A 19,656-nucleotide genomic window follows, 5' to 3' on the forward strand; every position below is an offset into this window, starting at 1 on the left:
ATATTTGCTCCTTTTCCAGCCCAGAATTCCAGTTGCCGGCATTCTCCCTCCGTATGTAAACCTTGTAAAAGAAGAGAGAATAGACATAAGTATTGTGAGATAATATGTAATAACAGCCCATAATGCAATAAATATCGATATAAAAGCATGATGCAGAATGGACGTATCACTGCACAAGGGAGACTGCTCGAGAAGAACACCTTGCCCCCTATACCCTGCATGCAACCTGAAAAAGGTTTATATAATCGCCATGACAGGTCAAGTCAATCATTATTTAATTTTTTAGAGCAAAAAATAACCCATAAAAACATAGTAGGTTTATATAATCGCCATGACAGATCAAGTCAATCATTCTTTAATTTTTTAGAGCAAAAAATAACCCATAATAACATAGTCTACAAATTAGCAAAACAAGGATCCCAAGGTTTATATAATTGCCATGATAGGTCACTATGGAGATATAATATATGTCTATAATGATCGTGTCATGGCATTTAAATGAAGCTTGGGATATGCAACTTCCCACCGGGTCGCCCATCCTTGGACTACTCCAGCCTGAGCACGCTTAACTTCTGCGTTCTATTCGACTAGGCTAGCGGATGGGAAGCCGCCCCTTGCTGATAAGAATTGCCTCCTTGCCATTAAGGCGTTTCACGCTAGTCACCCTATGGGACCTACTCCCTCCTATCACACACATGTGTGCTTTTAGAAACTGTATGGGATATTTACATGGCCGGTGTGTCGCCGCTAGCCTTTAATGAGCACTGACACTGGTAGCAGGAAAACGATGGGAGAATAGGCGGGAAACCGATGAGAGGAGTGGAGAGAAACGGTAGCCTGTTTAGAAAACCTAGTAGAGAAGGAAGCATGAGCAGCACGACGCATGCGCACAGTGCTTACCCATGTACTGCATGTGCTATCGAAAGGGCTCAGGGTTGCCGTTCGATCTGGGAGCATCCAACGGTGCACACGTACGATCCGTGGGGTTTGGGTTCTGGCCACTCAGAACACACGACTCAGATCGCGCACGCAGCAGGGGGGAGGGGGGCATCGGCCACGGTTTGGTAGGCACACGGCTGTTGTGAGTGAACCGTGTGCTAAAACATTTCGTGAGAAGAATCTCGGTTTTTAAATCCCAGTAAATCCAAAATTAACCCGAAAATCGTGAAACCTAGCATGGTGTCACGACATGGCACATATATGTCGAGGAATTTTTTCGTCCATTTTGGCGCAAGTTTTATTACAAGCCTCTTACAAACCGGAGCTTCTCTCAAAGAAGCCTCGTGGTTCCGATAGGGAAACGTGTCCCCCTTGTGGGCGAAACATAATCACTGCCTCTTTTCGCCTTGTATTTTCTTCTATGGGCAACATGGAACGACAGGGTATCCGTGCTGAAATTTAAACTTATTCAGGGTTCGTTTGGCCCTTTTATACACTAATTGAGTTTCCTAGGCATTTAATGTCCATAATTCAAATCCGAACTTCAAATACATGCTCGAGTTCACCAAAATGGCTAGAAATTTATACATGTGTCCTTGGGTGCATGTTTAGTTCCCATGCCAGGAATGGGAACAAATTACAACCGTACCCGCATCCTGGCTAGTCCTCAAACATTTGGAATCTTGGTTTTTAAATCCCCGTAAATCCTAAACTCACCAGAAAGTCATCAAAGGTGTCATGGGGTCACGTCATGGCACATATATGTCGTAGTAAAAACATTGTCCAATTTGGGCCAAGCTTTATTAAAAACCTCTTACAAACCGGAACTTCTCTCAAAGAAGCCTCGTGGTTCCGATAGGGAAACGTGTTCCCCTTGTGGGCAAAACGTAAGCACTACCTCTTTTCGCCTTGTATTTTCTTTCACGGGCAACATGGAACGACATGATATCCGTGCTGAAATTTACACTTATTCAGGGTTCGGTTGGCCTTTTTATACACTAATTGAGTTTCCTAGACATTTAATGTCCATAATTCAAATCTGAACTACAAATATATGCTCCAGTTCACCAAAATGGCTAGAAAAATTATAGATGTGTCCTTTGGTGCATGTTTAGGTCCCATGCCAGGAATGGGAACAAATTACAACCGTACCGGTGTCCTGGCTCGTCCTCAAACATTTCGAATCTCGGTTTTTAAATCCCCATAAATCCAAAACTCACCAGAAAGTCATCAAAGGTGGCATGGTGTCACATCATGGCACATATATGTCGTGGTAAAAACATTGCCAATTTGGGCCAAGCTTTATTACAAACCTCTTACAAACCAGAGCCTGTCGCAAGAACCCTCGTGGTTTCGATATGGAAACGTGTCCCCTTGTGGGCCAAACGATAATCGCTCCCTTTCTAGCCTCATATTTTCTTCTACACGCAACACGGAACAACGGGAGATTCACGCTGAAATTTGAAATTATTCAGGGTTCGTTTGACCTTTTTATTAATTAATTAAGTTTTCTAGGCATTTAATGTCCATAATTCAAATCCGAACTACAAATACATTCTCCAGTGCACCAAAATGGCTAGAAAAAACGTACATGTTTCCTTGGGGTGCATTTAGGTCCCATGGAACGAATGGGAATGAATTCAACCGTCTCGCCGTCCTAGCTTGGCCTTGTGAATCTCGGTTTTTAAATCTCTGTAAATCCAAAACTCACCAGGAAATCATGAAACTTGGCATGGTGTCACTACATGGTACATATAATTGTCCAATTTGGGCGAAGCTATATTACAAGCCTCTTACAAACTGGAGCCTGTCGCAACCCTCGTGGTTCCGGTAGGGAAACATGCCCCTCTTGTGGGCGAAACAATAATCGTTGCCTCTTCTCGCCTTGAACTTTGTTTTCTACAGGCAACATAGAATAACAGGAGTGTCGGGCTGAAATTTGAAACTGTTCAGGGTTCGTTTGGCCATTGTATATATTACTAATTACTAAGTTTTCTACGCATTTAATGTAGTCCATAATTCAAATTTAAACTACAAGCACATGCTCCAGTGAAGCAAAATGGGTGGGAAATCGTAAATGTGTCATTGGGTGCATGTTTAGGTCTCATTTAAGGAATGGGAATGAATTACAAACTTATCGTCGTCCTAAAACATTGAGAATCTCGGTTTTTAAATCCCAGTAAATCAAAAAGTCACCCAAAAAACATGAAACTTGGCATGGTTTCATGATATGGCACATATATGTCGTGGTAAAAAAATCATCCAGTTTGAGAAGAGGCGCACACATTAGTAGCCAACGAAGTCCTTTTTGAAACAAAAAGCTGACACGTTAATATCGCAAACGGTTGTATTATATTAACCGTGTCAAAATTTAACCATACTCGGTGCCGTGCGTGCAGCTGTTTGATTAGACGGGAAGAGCGCGAGAAGTCCACCGTGTAGGCTCGACGTGACGCGTGCGAGCAGTCCACCGCACAGGCTCGACGGGACGCGTGCATCCTGTCCACCTCGCAGGCTCGACGGGACACATGCGAGCAGCAACGCCGCCCATGCTCACCGGGAAGCGAGCTCTTTGACCTCCATGCACCAGCCGCCGCCCGCCTCGCTCACAACTTCTCCATTAATGGGTTAATTAAAGCACCTGGATGGAGGGTGTTTGCTTCTGATTCCATGGCAGCATTTGCTTTGTTCGTGTTTTCAACTCGTATTCCGCCCTAATTTAAATTGCCACATAGGGCAATGGATAATACGACCACAAATAAAATTGCAACGGATAATACAACGACAAATTTACAATGGCATAGATAATAATTGTCTTACATATTCCGGATAATTTAAAAGCCACATGCGACAAAGCCCGGAAGACACGGGGGCAAGAGAAGAAGGAAATTGCAGACAACGATTTGGGTCGCTACTATCTCTACTCGTCGATGGATCGCCGGGCGACGAAATCCTCCAGCTCCTTCTTCAATTCCTCACGACTTTGCTTGAAAGCAGCCACGGATTCCTCCACCTCCTGCTCGCGCTCGATCCGGAGCTTCCTCAATCCACCCATTAGTTCCTCGACGACCGCATTCAGCGTCATCTCCGAGGCACTACTCTGCTCATGCAGCATCTTCCAGCCGGTGAACTCCTCCTCCTTCTCGGCGACCAACTTGAGGAGCTTCGCATTGTCACCCATGAGTTGCTCGATGAGGCCGGTCGCCTTGTCAACTGAGGCATCGCTGATCTTGAGCAGCTTCATCAAGCCGTCGACCAACTCCTGCTGCGTAGTGACGCCAGCGAGAATGTCGTCGTCGCCGGTGAAGGACTTCAGGAATGCCGGCTCGTCGCGATGGCCGACGCCGCGAATGCGCTTGTGAGAGCCCTCGCGTGCCCGTGAGAGCTCGTTCGAGGGCTCCGCGGCGCGCCGGGACATCTCTGTTGCGGCTGCGGCTTCGCGGCGGGACCTCTCTAGTGCTTCCGCGGCCTTGGTCTTTGCTGCCTGGTTATATGTCCACCCTAAACTCCTCCTACCGGTCATGGCAGAACGACTTGACAGGAAAGACCAGTTTAGTGGGTGATGAGGAGAGGAACTGTGAAGTAATTCTCGAGTGGGTAGTTTTTATAGCCTGGTGCTAAGTGTGAACACATATTAGTTTGATAGGTGTGAATAGATTTGCAATTACTTATTGCGTTGTAATCTGCAATGTGACGAGAAACAAGGTCAAAATTTATTGATGGCAAAAGGTTGACCACGTGGTTTCTCGCCGTTGAGGCGGCCGCGGCGCGCTCTGCTCACGTCCGTCCATGCGTTTTGCTCGCCATTGAGGCGGCCGCGGCGCGCTCCGCTCTGGCGTCCCCGCGCGTGCTCTGCTTGCCGTTGAGGCAAATTTACGATGGCAACGGTTAATAATTCTTAATAATTGTCTTACATATTCAGGATATTTTAAAATGCCACATGCAGCAAGGCCCAGAACACTCATGACCTATATATGCATACAATTATAATAAAATATAAGCTAGAAGGCTGAGCTAGCGGCCTTCCGACGATGGTCTTCTCAGACTCCATGATCAGCATAGCACCCTTGCGGTCGTTCACTCCAAGTGTCCCGACCCACCTCCGCCTACGGAGCTGCTGGCGCTGGGAGGCACTTGGGGCTGCTGGGCCTCTTCCAGAAGGGCTTGACAGCGTGCAATCGCGCGCATGACAACTCTGCGGAACCGCTCCATTTCCATGTCTCTGGCCTGGTAGAAAATTCCGTCCATCACCTGCATTCTCAATATATCACGTTGGCGATGTTCTACTTCGTTGGGGACGTCAACTCCACCAAGGATGCGCTCGAGCCTGGCCACCACATCATCGGGATCGAGGTTGACACGGCCGCCGCGGGCAATGTGAAGCCGCAGGCTGCCTGTGTATTGACTGAATCGCAGAGGTCCTCTGCCCATTCCTTGCGGGGCATCAAGCTCTCGTTGAGCACTGGTGACGGCGGCTCTTCGGGTGGGTCGTCGATCATGCCGCCGAGCAGCTCTGGATCTTTTGCACGGTGGATGGCAAACTGCTCATCACACCTCCTCTGCAATATGTGATTGTGCTCCCAAGGACTGTCACGCCGATATCGCTGCCGATGGGCCATTTTGCTTGCACCGGCCAATGAAGCTCTTGCTCTCCGACCTGCTTCAGCTTGTTCTCCTCGCCGAAGATGTAACGCAGGTAGGCGTCGACGTTGAAGCTTTGGTCGTTGCCTGGCATGCTTGGAATAACTAATGGTAGATGGGTGAGGACTAGATTTGCGCAGAGTGTCGCGGCGGTTCGTTGCCGCCTGGGTTATATGCAGCAAGCCGTCAACTGGTGGCGGGAAACCGGCGAGGGAAGAGGCATGGATTTTACAATTCACCCATGTGGAGCGCGGGAAGCATTCGCTGGAGCGCGGGAAGACTAAGTGGAGCACACACACAACCCGAATACCATATCCGGTGCCACGTGTTATTTATCACACAAGTGTTAACATAAGGAAACGTATGTGTAACTTACTAATCATCGCACACAAGTACTCACAGACGCATCGTGTGCGATACTCCTAGCCTCCACAAGCAACTAGTTTGCATTTTTCAAAGTTTTTTGTACACACAGAATCGCACACGAACTAACTATATTAACCGTCTGTGTGGTAATTTCTCATCGCAAATAGTTCATCTGAGTCGGCTGTTTGCCACGTATCACACACATCTTGTTAAGTTGAACTGTTTCTATTGTGTTCGCTAATCGAAAACAGTTCGTCCGAGTGAACCGTATGCCCTATATCACACACACCTTGATCTGGCTAACCGTTTCTGTTGCACTCCCTAATAGCAAACAATTCAGCGGAGCAAACTGTATGTCGTATATCGCACACACATTGATATGGCTGCCCGTTTCTGTTGTTCTGCCTAATCACAAACATTTCGAACGGGTTAACCGTGTGCCCTGAATAGCACACGCAACTAAAATCTGAACCGTGTTTGATGGCTCCGCCATCACAATCGTTTTGCACCTTTTTTGACGGTTTTTTACATCCCCGTTTGTGATTAATGCATCGCACACAGTTTCGTCAAAGGGTCTCTGATCGTAGTGTCGCGTTAGCAGCATCCTGCAGTAGTGGGGTATGATAGAACAACTGCTAGCTAATCCTTATGCAGGAGATGGAACCGAACATCCTGATATGCACTTGATATATGTAGATGAAATTTGTGGATTATTCAAGCTTGCAGGTTTACCCGGAGATGAAGCTAAGAAGAAGGTTTTCCCTTTATCTTTGAAGGGAAAGGCATTGGCATGGTATAGGCTATGCGATGATATTGGATCTTGGAACTGGAATCGATTGAAATTGGAATTTCACCAAAAAAATTATCGTATGCATCTGGTTCATCATGATCGAAATTATATATATAATTTTTGGCCTCGTCAAGGAGAAAGTATCGCTCTATCTTGGGGGAGGCTTAATCAATGTTATATTCATGCCCCAATCATGAGCTCTCTAGAGAAATTATCATTCAGAATATTTATGCTCGACTTTCTCGTGATGATCAATCCATGCTCGATACTTCTTGTACTGGTTCTTTTATGAAGAAGACTATTGAATTCAGGTGGGATCTTTTAGAAAGAATTACACGCAACTCTAAAGAATGGGAACTCGACAAAGTTAAAGAGTCAGGTATTAAGCTTGAGTTTGATTGTGTTAAATCTTTTATGAATACTGATGCTTTTCAAAAGTTTAGCACTAAATATGGACTTGACTCTGAGATAGTAGCCTCTTTCTGTGAATCATTTACTACTCATGTTGATCTCCCTAAGGAGAAGTGGTTTAAATATCATCCCCCTATTAAAGAAGAATTTCAAGAACCGGTAACAACCAAAGATGAAAGTATTATTTATAATGTTGATCCAGTTGTACCTACTACTTATATTGAAAAACCACCTTTACCTCTTAGTATAAAGGAACATGCTAAGGTTTCAATTTTGGTCAATAAAAGCAATATTAGAGCACCTAAACCATCGGAACAAATCAAAGTAGAACCTAGTGTTGATATGGTTAAAGATCTCTTGGTAGAAAATATAGATGGGCATGTTATTTACTTTTGTGATGAAGCTGCTAGAATTGCTAAACCCGGTGAGAAAGATAAACATAGACCTGTTGTTGGCATTCCTGTTGTCTCAGTTAAAATAGGAGATCATTGTTATCATGGTTTATGTGACTTAGGTACTAGCGTGAGTGCTATCCCTTTTACCTTATATCAGGATATTATGAATGACATAGTACCCGCTGAAATAGAAGACATAGATGTTACAATTAAACTTGCTAATAGAGACACCATCACACCACTTGGGATCGTTAGAGATGTTGAAGTCTTGTGTGGGAAAATAAAATATCCTACTGATTTTCTAGTTCTTGGTTCCCCACAAGATGACTTTTGTCCCATTATCTTAGGTAGACCTTTCTTGAACACCGTTAATGCTAAAATAGATTGTGAGAAACAAACCGTCGGTGTTAGGTTTGGTGATGAATCTCATGAGCTTAATTTCTCAAAGTTTAATAGACAACCATATAAGAAAGAATTGCCTAATAAGGATGAAATAATTGGTCTTGCTTCTATTGCCGTAGCTCCTACTGATCCATGAGAACAATATCTGCTAGACCATGAAAATGATATGCATATGCATGAAAGAAATGAGATAGATAAGATTTTCTTTGAACAACGACCTCTGTTTAAACACAATTTGCCTATTGAAACTCTAGGAGGTCCACCTCCATCTAAAGGTGATCCTATGTTCGAATTAAAACAATTGCCTAACACTTTGAAATATATTTATCTTGATGAGAAAAAGATATATCCTGCTATTATTAGTGCTAACCTTTCAGAACATGAAGAAGAAAGATTATTGAAAATCCTAAAGAAGCACTGAGCTGCTATTGGATATGCTCTTGATGATCTTAAGGGCATTAGTGCCACTCCCTGTCGGCACAAGATTAATATGGAACCTGATGCTAAACCCGTTGTTGATCATCAACGGCATTTGAATCCTAAGATGAAAGAAGTGGTAAGAACCGAAATATTAAAGCTTCTGAAAGCAGGTATAATCTATCCCATAGCTGATAGTAGATGGGCAAGTCCCGTTCATTGTGTCCCTAAGAAGGGAGGTATTACTATTGTTCCTAATGATAAGAATGAACTTATTCCACAAATAATTGTTACTGGCTATAGAATGGTAATTGATTTTAGAAAATTAAATAAAGCAACTAGAAAAGATCATTACCCTTTGCCTTTTATTGATTAAATGTTAGCAAGACTATCTAAGCACACACACTTTTGTTTTCTCGATGGATATTCCGGTTTTCTCAAATACTGTTTCACAATCTGATCAAGAGAAAACCACCTTTACTTGTCCTTTTGGAACTTATTCTTATAGATGTATGTCTTTTGGTTTATGTAATGCACCTGCTACCTTTCAAAGACGTATGACTGCTATATTATCTGATTTTTGTGAAAAGATTGTTAAGGTTTTCATGGATGATTTTTCTATTTATGGATCTTCTTTCGATGATTGCTTAAGCAACCTTGATCGAGTTTTGCAGAGATGTGAGCAAACCAATCTTCTCTTGAATTGAGAGAAGTGTCATTTTATGGTTAATGAAGGTGTTGTCTTGGGGCATAAAATTTCTGAAAGAGGTATTGAGGCGGATAAAGCTAAAGTTCATGCAATTGAGAAAATGCCATGTCCCAGAGATATTAAAGGTATTCGTAGTTTCCTTGATCATGCTGGTTTCTATAGGAGATTTATTAAAGACTTCTCTAAAATTTCTAGGCCTCTTACAAATCTTTTACAAAAGGATGTTCCCTTTGTTTTTGATGATGGTTGTGTAGAAGCCTTTGAAACACTTAAGAAAGCCTTAACTACCGCACCTATTGTTCAACCACCTGATTGAAACTTGCCTTTTGAAATCATGTGTGATGCTAGTGATTATGTTGTTGGTGCTGTTCTAGGACAAAGAGTTGATAAGAAACTAAATGGTATTCATTATGCTAGCAAAACTCTAGACAATGCCCATAGAAATTATACTACTACCGAAAAAGAATTTTTAGCAGTTGTGTCTGCCTGTGATAAATTCAGATCTTCAATTGTTGATTCTAAAGTTATTGTTCACACCGATCATGCTGCTATTAAATATCTTATGGAAAAGAAAGACGCTAAACCTAGACTCATTAGGTGGGTTCTCTTGCTACAAGAATTTGATTTACATATAACTGATAGAAAAGGAGCTGAGAACCCTATAGCTGATAACTTGCCTAGGTTAGAGAATATCCTTGATGACCCACTACCTATTGGTGATAGTTTTCCTGATGAACAACTAGCCGCAGTAAATGTTTCTCATAACAGTCCCTGGTATGCTGACTATGCTAATTAAATTGTTGCTAAATACATACCACCCAGCTTCACATACCAACAAAAGGGAAAAAAATCTTCTATGATTTAAGACATTACTTTTTGGATGACCCACATCTTTATAAAGAAGGAGTAGATAGTATTATTAGACATTGTGTACCTGAGCATGAACAGGGACAAATCCTACGAAAATGTCACTCCGAAGCTTATGGAGGGCATCATGCAGGAGATAGAACTACTCACAAGGTATTGCAATCTGGTTTTTATTGGCCTACTCTCTTCAAGGATGCCCGTAAGTTTGTTTTAACTTACGATGAATGCCAAAGAATTGGTAATATCGGTAAGCGTCAAGAAATGCCTATGAATTATTCACTTGCTGTTGAACCATTTAATGTTTGGGGTTTTGATTATATGGGACCTTTTCCTTCCTCTAATGGGTATACTCATATTTTGGTTGCCGTTGATTATGCCACTAAGTGGGTAGAAGCTATTCCATCTAGTAGTGCTGATCACAACACTTCCATTAAAATGCTTAAAGAAGTTATTTTCCCAAGGTTTGTAGTCCCTAGACATTTAATGACTGATGGTGCTTCACACTTTATTCATGATGCTTTCCGTAAATGCTTACTAAGTATGATGTTAACCATAGAATTGCATCACCCTATCATCCTCAATCGAGTGGTCAAGTTGAACTTAGCAATCTCTACTACCTAAAAGAATCGTAAGGTTCTGTATCCCCTCTTACGTCTCACACCTTCATCCATCCCTTCCCGTTCGCTATCCCACACTCCTCGATCAGATTTCCTTCCGGTCTATGTTTGGAAAAACAATCAATTTCTGTATGGTAATCAATCTCAATTTACGGCAATTATGGACGCTAATCTCTCCTGTACCCTGCGTGCTTGGACGCCAGCGGCAATTTCTCCATTGATGGGAGAGCTGGAGACGATGCCATGATGTAGAGCATCTCCAGAGCACCGCTCTGATCGACAACGAGTACACCGAAGAAACCCTATTCTTTTGTGGCGGTGTGAGAGATCAAGTGGCGAGCATCAGCAGGCGGCGGAAGCGAGGTACCAGGTTCTTCTCTCTTCTAAGCCTATATCATTTTTCTCCTTGATCTCCTCAAACGGCGCGCGCGGCGGCGACGTACGAACGCTGCGCGGCTGATCGAGGGAGCAGGGGGAGGCAGACTTGAGGGGCGCTGGCCACTAGGACCTGGGACTAAGAGCGCAACACGGCTGGTCGAAATCAATATCTGCAGCGCAATCAACGCCTGCATGTATCTCCGCTTCTTGACCTGCCATGCCGCCGTGCCTGTCTTCAGTGGACCACCTCCATGGCGAGCCACTCCGCGCCAATCTGTGACGTCGCGGCCTCCGCTTATTTCTTTGTCTCGGTCCTCTGGTCTTCAGCTCCCAGTCCCAGGTCCAAAGCAAAGGGTCCAGGGGAGAAAATCGATGAAGGGCCAGGTGGACCACACCTCCGCCACCAGTGGCGATGCCTTCCCGTTCCTCTACCGCCTCGTGGCCGAGTCCTCCTCTCCCCAACCGCTGATCTCGCCGCTCCAGCGGCGTTAGCAGGATGGTGTACACGGGCTTCAGAAACATGTGGCTGTCTAGGCTCCGGATGTGGTCGACGCCGATGAGGACTCGAACAATCTGTAGAGCCGCAGTGCCGCACCAGGTATAGCTACTCTCCCTCTTCAGTCAACAGCAAGACCATTCTGTTTATGGAGGTTGCAACTCACACAGATTTGTGGGTTCGGAAAAATAATTCTGTTGCCGGCCATGTTCTCCATTAATTCTCATCCTTGTCGTCAAAATTGTGTCTTCCATGTTCTCCATTGACGCATGGAGAAACTGAGCTGTGTGAGATGGGGTGCCGGGACATTACTACTGATTACTAACCAGGCAATAAACTGGTAGATGATCAGGGAAAAGAACGGAGTCGTCGGATGAGGAAGAAGACCCCAGACCCAGGATGCTTTGTGATTCATGTTGACATGTAGTATTCCTTTGATAGAGAAAAAAACGAGGCCTCATCGATTTTTCCCGGTTTGTGGAGGTGATGGCACCAGTATTTACCAGGGATGTATGGAGATGTGTTGGCATATCATCCAGTACATAAATTGAATGAGTCGGTTTTCTGGGTCCATTTCCTGGTACCTGAGAATTTAGACTGCCTCTTTTCTTGTCTGTAAGCTGATACTTCTTCACGTAGCTAGACTCTCCTCCCAACATTTGCACTCACATGTGATTTTTTTTGTGTCTCCCCTCAAATTTTATCCAGGAAATTTAGTAATAGGGTCCTTGATATAGATACATCAAAGGAAGCACAGAAGGTAAATGGTTTTACCTGTTGCTGGCATCAGAGGAGCAGCTACAAATGGCAACCATATGGATTTGTTATTGTCGATTGAAAGCACACAGGTAATTGAGCTGTGTTAGTTTCACCTATTCTCTAATTTACTTGCAGTATGAAATTCTTCACTAATTTTCTCTTTCTCAAGATAAGCTTCTCCATCACACTATTTTCTTGTTCTTAATACTCAGTATGATTTTGAAGAAGGAACTCAATGGAGCAAATGGAAGAAAGAAAGGAGCCATAACGAGATGTTGAGAACAAGACATAGTCTTCGGATTAACTAATATTTGAAAATCAGCATGCTTTTGATGATTGCCGTGGATTAAACAAGTATATATTTATTTTGATTATTGATATAGCACAACTTAGTCGAGTGGACCGAACAACACTGGATTCGAGAGGTCATTTAATAGGAAAATTGGCACTACAAGTTTCTTCAGCATTGAGCACAATTCATTACTTTCTATGGCCTGCAGACTTTATAGATGTTTGTTCATCATGCATGCACCTCTACAACTAAGAATTACAAGATGGAATGCTTGTTCTATTCTACATGATTAGTTGTGTGTAAGTTTTATGGTGGAGTAAAGATGATTGAAGTTTAGTAGCAGTTCCCAATAGATCATTTTCTACAACACTACGTATTGCTTTTGCAATCCATACAAATAATGTTCATGTAAATAAGTATGTATTTGAGGCAGTGGTAATTTGCACTCTGCATTTCAACGGTTAGGGCTGTTACATTATTCCATTCAAGTTATTTCCAGAGTGATTTTCTTGCAACGATCATAATTTTACGCCAGTTTACATCAGTGTTTTAAATAGCGGCGGACCTCCAAATCAGCTATAACAGACTATTTGTACATGGGACCATTTAGCGGCACCCTGCTGAAAAGGCTATAGCGGCGCTATAACCGGCTATTTAAAACTATGGTTTACATCAGTGGTTTTATGTAGATTGCATTTTGTGTTCTTTCGTGGGGGTGTCAGATGTGCTATTGGCGGCACAAGCATGTTTGGGTGGGAGAGACAGAGATAGCGGGTGGACGAAGAAGAGTGACTTATATATTTTTTTTAAAACTACTACTATGTTTTTTAAAAAGAATATAAGGTTTCATGTTTCACTTTAATTTACGTCATTCGTCGAACCTATCCCGTATAATAATCAATCATCTTAATTTACTTACCAATTTCACTTTAATTTACTTACCAAACTTATCATCAAATATAAGGTAAATCGTGGGAAGGATTTTATAAATATTTATTTACACAAGCGCATCAATACGGGCAGGTAAATCAGCAGGTTACGTATGCATGGGAATACTTATATCCCGTTGCAACGCACGGGCATTGTCCTAGTAGAGAAATAAAACTAATATGACAAAAAACTGTTAATAGGTCCCGAATGAATTGGTCTAAGAAATTAGATGATGCACTTTGGGCCTACCGAACAACATATAAAAACCCTATGGGTATTTCTCCTTACAAAATGGTTTATGGAAAAGCTTGTCATTTGCCTCTTGAGTTAGAACATAAAGCATATTGGGCAATTAAAGAACTCAACTATGATTTCAAACTTGCCGGTGAAAAGAGGTTATTTGATATTAGCTCACTAGATGAATGGAGAACCCAAGCTTATGAAAGTGCCAAGTTGTTTAAAGAAAAAGTTAAAAGATGGCATGACAAAAGAATTCAAAAGCGGGAATTTAAAGTTGGTGAATATGTTCTTTTGTACAACTCTCCTTTCAGATTCTTTGCAGGAAAGCTCCTCTCTAAATGGGGAGGACCATATATCATCGAGGAGGTTTATCGTTCTAGAGCCATTAAAATAAATTACTCCGAAGGTATTAACCTGAAGGTGGTCAATGGGCAAAGAATTAAACATTATATCTCAGGTATGCCTATTAATGTTGAAAGCAATATTATCCAAACAATGACACCTGAGGAACATATAAAAGAAACTTTCTGGAACACTCCAGAATAACCGAAAAAGAGGAGGTACGTGATACGGTAAGTAAATGGACTCCAAACAATCCGCAAAAATATTTTCTGTCAGATTTTGAATATATTAAAAATTAGGAAAATAAGAAACAGCCAGGGCCCCCTGGCACGCCCAGGTGGGTTGTGCCCACCTCGGGAACTTTTCGGACTCCGTTTTTCTCCCGTTTGCTTGTTTCCCAAGATAAAAAAAATCTTTATATACCCCCTGAACGTATTGACCACAATATGGCGGAGAAATCTTCCGTTCTTGTTTCTTGTTGTTTCTCTGGCAGATCTGAAAATATGTCATCTCAAGACTCGGAGGGTGAAAGCTATGTTGCTGATTATATAGCAAACCCAAAGGTTTATGGAGATGTGGAACATTATGGCTGGACCACGGAGGAAGAAGAAGAGTATGATCCGAAAGGGAAAGAAGAGACAAGCTCAGATGAAGCTGAAGTTCCATTACCCCAACCCGGGACATGCACGTGGAATTCAAGAAGTCAAGTCTCCCCAGTAAAGAAAAGAAACCTAAGATCTAGTTTATCCCTTTTCGTCTCTAGCAGGAAAATAAGCAGGAATTATGCAAAAGGATATTAAATCTTGAGCAGGAGATCACTGAATTGAGGGAGGAAAATTCCATCCTCAAGCATAAGCTGAGGAAGAAGAACACTCACGCAACTACATCCCCTCTACCTTCTTGATCACCAAAGGAGACTTGAGTTCATGGTATGGACACTCCCCTTGGCTTGTGCCAAGCTTGGGGGAGGTGTCCCGGTATCGTATCACCATCACTATCTTTGCCTTTATCTATTTTAGTTCGATCTTCAGTTATCTTTTGATTTAGTTGAATAAAAGTATTAGTTCGATCCTTTCTTTTCGAGTGTTTTCTTAGTGACCTATCTTTCGATGTAATCATGTGCGAGATATATAATGAAGAGTAGTTTGAGTTTTGTTTCTTTACTTTCATGTTTCAATAAAAAGGAAGGAAATAAATGAAAAAGATCATATGCTAATCTTATGGTAAGTAATGACATCACATAAGGAAAAGTATAAGTGGTAAAATTTATTGGAAATTGACAAACATATCATTGGTCAATGATGTAATTCATGAAAGAATTAATAAAGGAAGAGAAGATTCACATGCAAATACACTATCTTGGACATCTTTTATGATTGTGATCCCCCACCAAATTATTATATGCCAAAATAGTTGACGTTGGACAAGGAAGACAACATAATGATTTATGCTTGTTCATATTCACATAGAAGTTATATTTTCATAGATCCTTTAACATGTGGCGCTTGCTCAATATCTTTGCTAGCCAAAAATTCTGCACTAAGTAGAGATACTACATGTGCATCCAAAACTCTTAAACCCAAATCTTGTTTTGAGAGTCCACCATACCTACCTATGGATTGAGTAAGATCCTTCAAGTAAGTTGCCATCGGTGCAATAAGGCAATAAAAATTGCTTCTAAATGTGTTAGATCATTAAGTGTAAGAGAAAATTGAGCGTTGTACGAACTTGTGATGGCAAAATAATAAAAGCGACAAACTGCATAATAAAGGTTTTTTGACCTTGTGCATAATAAAGGTTGCTATCATAAGGGGCAATATAACGTGACATTCTTTTGCACTAAGAGATCGAACATACAACCAAAAAGCGCATGGCAACCTCTGCTTCCCTCTGCGAAGGGCCTATCTTTTACTTTTATGTATTTACTTTTATGCAAGAGTCAAAGTATTTCTCTCTATTCCTTTTTATTTTCTCTTTTTGCAAGCACCATGTGGTGAGGAAAGATCTAGGCACATATATCCAGTTGGATATGGGTGGCATGAGTTATTATTGTTGACATCACCCTTGAGGTGAAGACGTTGGGAGTTGAAACTATAAGCCCCTATCTTTCTATGTGTCCGGTTGAAACTTTTTACTCATGTGTATGCGGTGAGTGTTAGCAATCATAGAAGACTATATGATGGTTGAGTATGTGGACTTGCCTAAAGGCTCCGATACGTGACCCTTCCTGAAAGGATGATGAATTGTAGTTGCAAAGTTGACCGAGAACATAGTTTTTGTTTTGTTTTCAATAAGGTTTATGCTTTATACTTCAATGTTGTGATGAATTGCTACTTGCTCATGAGAAGTTATATGATAAAAGTTGTTTGATAAAGTTTCATATAAAAAGTTCTATATTAAAGTTTGTTGCTGTTATAGTAATATACATGATGCTTCTATGTCCATATTTTGTTTTTATCGACACCTCTCTCTAAGCATGTGGACATGTTTTTTGATTTTGGTTTTCGCTTGAGGACAAGCGAGGTCTAAGCTTGCAGGAGTTGATACGTCCATTTGCATCATGTTTTCCTACTGTTATTTATAATGTTTTTATGCATAATAATGCTTTATGGAGTAATTCATGCCCTTTCTCTCATAATATGCAAGGTTTACACAAGGGGGGAGAATACCGGCAGCTGGAATTCTGGACCTAGAAAAGCTAAGTCAGAGTTACCTATTCTGCACATCTCCAAATGAGCTGAAACTTCACAAAGATTTTTTATGGAATATTTAAGAAATATTGGAGCAAATAACTACTAGAGGGGGCCCACCAGGTGGGCACAACCCACCAGGGCGCGCCTCCGGTGCCCATCTTCTGGTATATAGGTCATTTTGACCTAGAAAAAAATCAAGAGGAGACTTTCGAGATGAAGCGCCGCCGTCTCGAGGCGGAACTTGGGCAGGAGCACTTTTTCCCTCCAGCGGAGCGATTCCGCCGGGGGAACTTCTCTCCTGGAGGGGGAAATCATCGTCATCATCATCACCAACAACTCTCCCATCTTTGGGAGGGCAATCTCCATCAACATCTTCAACAACACCATCTCCTCTCAAACCCTAGTTCATCTATTGTGTTCAATCTTTGTACCGGAACCTTAGATTCGTACTTGTGGGTGACTAGTAGTGTTGATTACACCTCGTAGTTGATTACTATATGGTTTATTTGGTGGAAGATATATGTTCAGATACATTATGCTATTTAATATCCCTTTGATCTTGAGTATGATTATCAATTTGTGAGTAGTTAATTTTGTTCTTTAGGTCACGGGAGAAATCTTGTTGCAAGTAATCATGTGAACTTGATATGTGTTCGATATTTTGATGATATGTATGTTGTGATTTCCTTAGTGGTGTCATGTGAGCGTCGACTACATGGCACTTCACCTTATTAGGGCTTAAGGGAATGCATTGTGGAGTAGTTATTAGATGATGGGTTGCTAGAGTGACAGAAGCTTAAACCCTAGTTTATGCGCTACTTCGTAAGGGACTGATTTGGATCCAAAAGTTTAATGTTATGGTTAGATTTTATCTTAATATTTTTCACGTAGTTGCGGATGCTTGCGAGGGGGTTAATCATAAGTAGGAGGTTTGTTCAAGTAAGAACAACACCTAAGCACCGGTCCACCCACATATCAAATTATGAACGTAGCGAACACGAATCAAACCAACATGATGAAAGTGACTAGATGAAATTTCCGTGCACCCTCAAGAACGCTTTGCTTATCATAAGAGACCGTTTTGGACTGTCCTTTGCCACAAAAAGATTGGGATACCTTGCTGCACTTTATTTATCGTTACCGTTACTTACTCGTTACAAATTATCTTGCTATCAAACTACTCGTTACCTACAATTTCAGTGCTTGCAGAGACTACCTTGCTGAAAACCACTTGTCATTTCCTTTTGCTCCTCGTTGGGTTCGACACGCTTACTTATTAGAGGGACTATGATTGATCCCCTATACTTTTGGGTCATCAAATCTGCTCCAAACTCTTTTATGCATGATTAAGATATCTTTGTATTTCTGTTCGAACTATCGGTTTGGTTTGGCCAACTAGATTGGTTTTTCTTGCAACGGGAGAGGTGCTTAGTTTTGGATTCAATCTTGCGGTGTCCTCACCCAGTGACAAAAGGGGTAGCGAGGCACGTATTGTATTATTGCCATCAAGGATAAAAAGATGGGGTTTATGTCATATTGCTTGCGTTTATCCCTCTACTTCATGTCATCTTACTTAAAGTGTTGCTCTGTTCTTATGAACTTAATATTCTAGATGCAGGCAGGAGTCGGTCGATGTGTGGAGTAATAGTAGTAGATGCAAAATCATTTTGATCTACTTGTCATGGACGTGATGCCTATATTCATGATCATTGCCTTAGATATCGTCATAACTATGCGCTTTTCTATCAATTGCTCAACAGTAATTTGTTTACCCACTGTATATTTTCTTTCAAGAGAGAAGCCTCTAGTGAAACCTATGGCCCCCGGGTCTATTTTCCATCATATATTTTCAGATCTATAAACCAAAAAATGGAAAATACCTTGCTACAATTTATTTATATTTACTTTACTTTGCTCTTTTATTTATCTTTTATACCTATCTCTATTAGGTCTCACTCTTGTTAATTTTTCGCGTTGTGTGCAAGTGTCTGTTAGTTTGTGCAGGTGTATATATTGGAGACTTGCTTGTGCCTCCTACTAGACTGATACATTGGTTCTTAACTGAGGAAATACTTATCTCTACTTTGCTGCATCATCCTTTTCTCTTCAAGGGAAAAATCAACGCAAGCTCAAAAAGTAGCAATGGTCCCCTCCTAAAGGTTTTGTCTAAGAGTAGTGTTTTGTTGTTATTCGGTCAAATGTCATAGGGCTCGTGGTATGTCTGTGGAGATACTATTGTGAGACAGATCTTTTTTTATGGCCTCCTCTTTTTTCCATTAGCCATTTCATTCGGCATGACTGTACTTTGCTTGACTTTGTTGAATAATAAAAAACATATGATTATGCCATTTCATTTATGCAGAGACCAAGGATCGATCCCCGTTTGAAAAAACGGGTTCATTCCTGCATTAACCATCCATAACGTAATTTCTTTCGACAAAGGGAATATATTTCTATCACGAAGATATCGATTAAACCCAATCTCTACAACAACGCAATGCCCTAATGACACTACGGATGCACACAAACAAAAAAAGAAGACAAAAAAATGTTGGGGAACGTAGTAATTTCAAAAAAATTCCTACGCACACGCAAGATCATGGTGATGCATAGCAACGAGAGGGGAGAGTGTTGTCCACGTACCCTCGTAGACCGCAGCGGAAGCGTTATCACAACGCGGTTGATGTAGTCGTACGTCTTCACGATCCGACCGATCAAGTACCGAACGCACGGCACCTCCGAGTTCTACACATGTTCAGCTCGATGACGTCCCTCGAACTCCGATCCAGCCGAGTGTTGAGGGAGAGTTTCATCAGCACGACGGCGTGGTGACGATGATGATGTTCCACCGACGCAGGGCTTCGCCTAAGCTCCGCAACGGTATTATCGAGGTGTAATATGGTGGAGGGGGCACCGCACACGGCTAAGAGATCTCAAGGATCAATTGTTGTGTCCATGGGGTGCCCCCTGCC

Source organism: Triticum aestivum, chromosome 7D (assembly GCF_018294505.1).
Source record: "Triticum aestivum cultivar Chinese Spring chromosome 7D, IWGSC CS RefSeq v2.1, whole genome shotgun sequence".
Taxonomy (NCBI): domain Eukaryota; kingdom Viridiplantae; phylum Streptophyta; class Magnoliopsida; order Poales; family Poaceae; genus Triticum; species Triticum aestivum.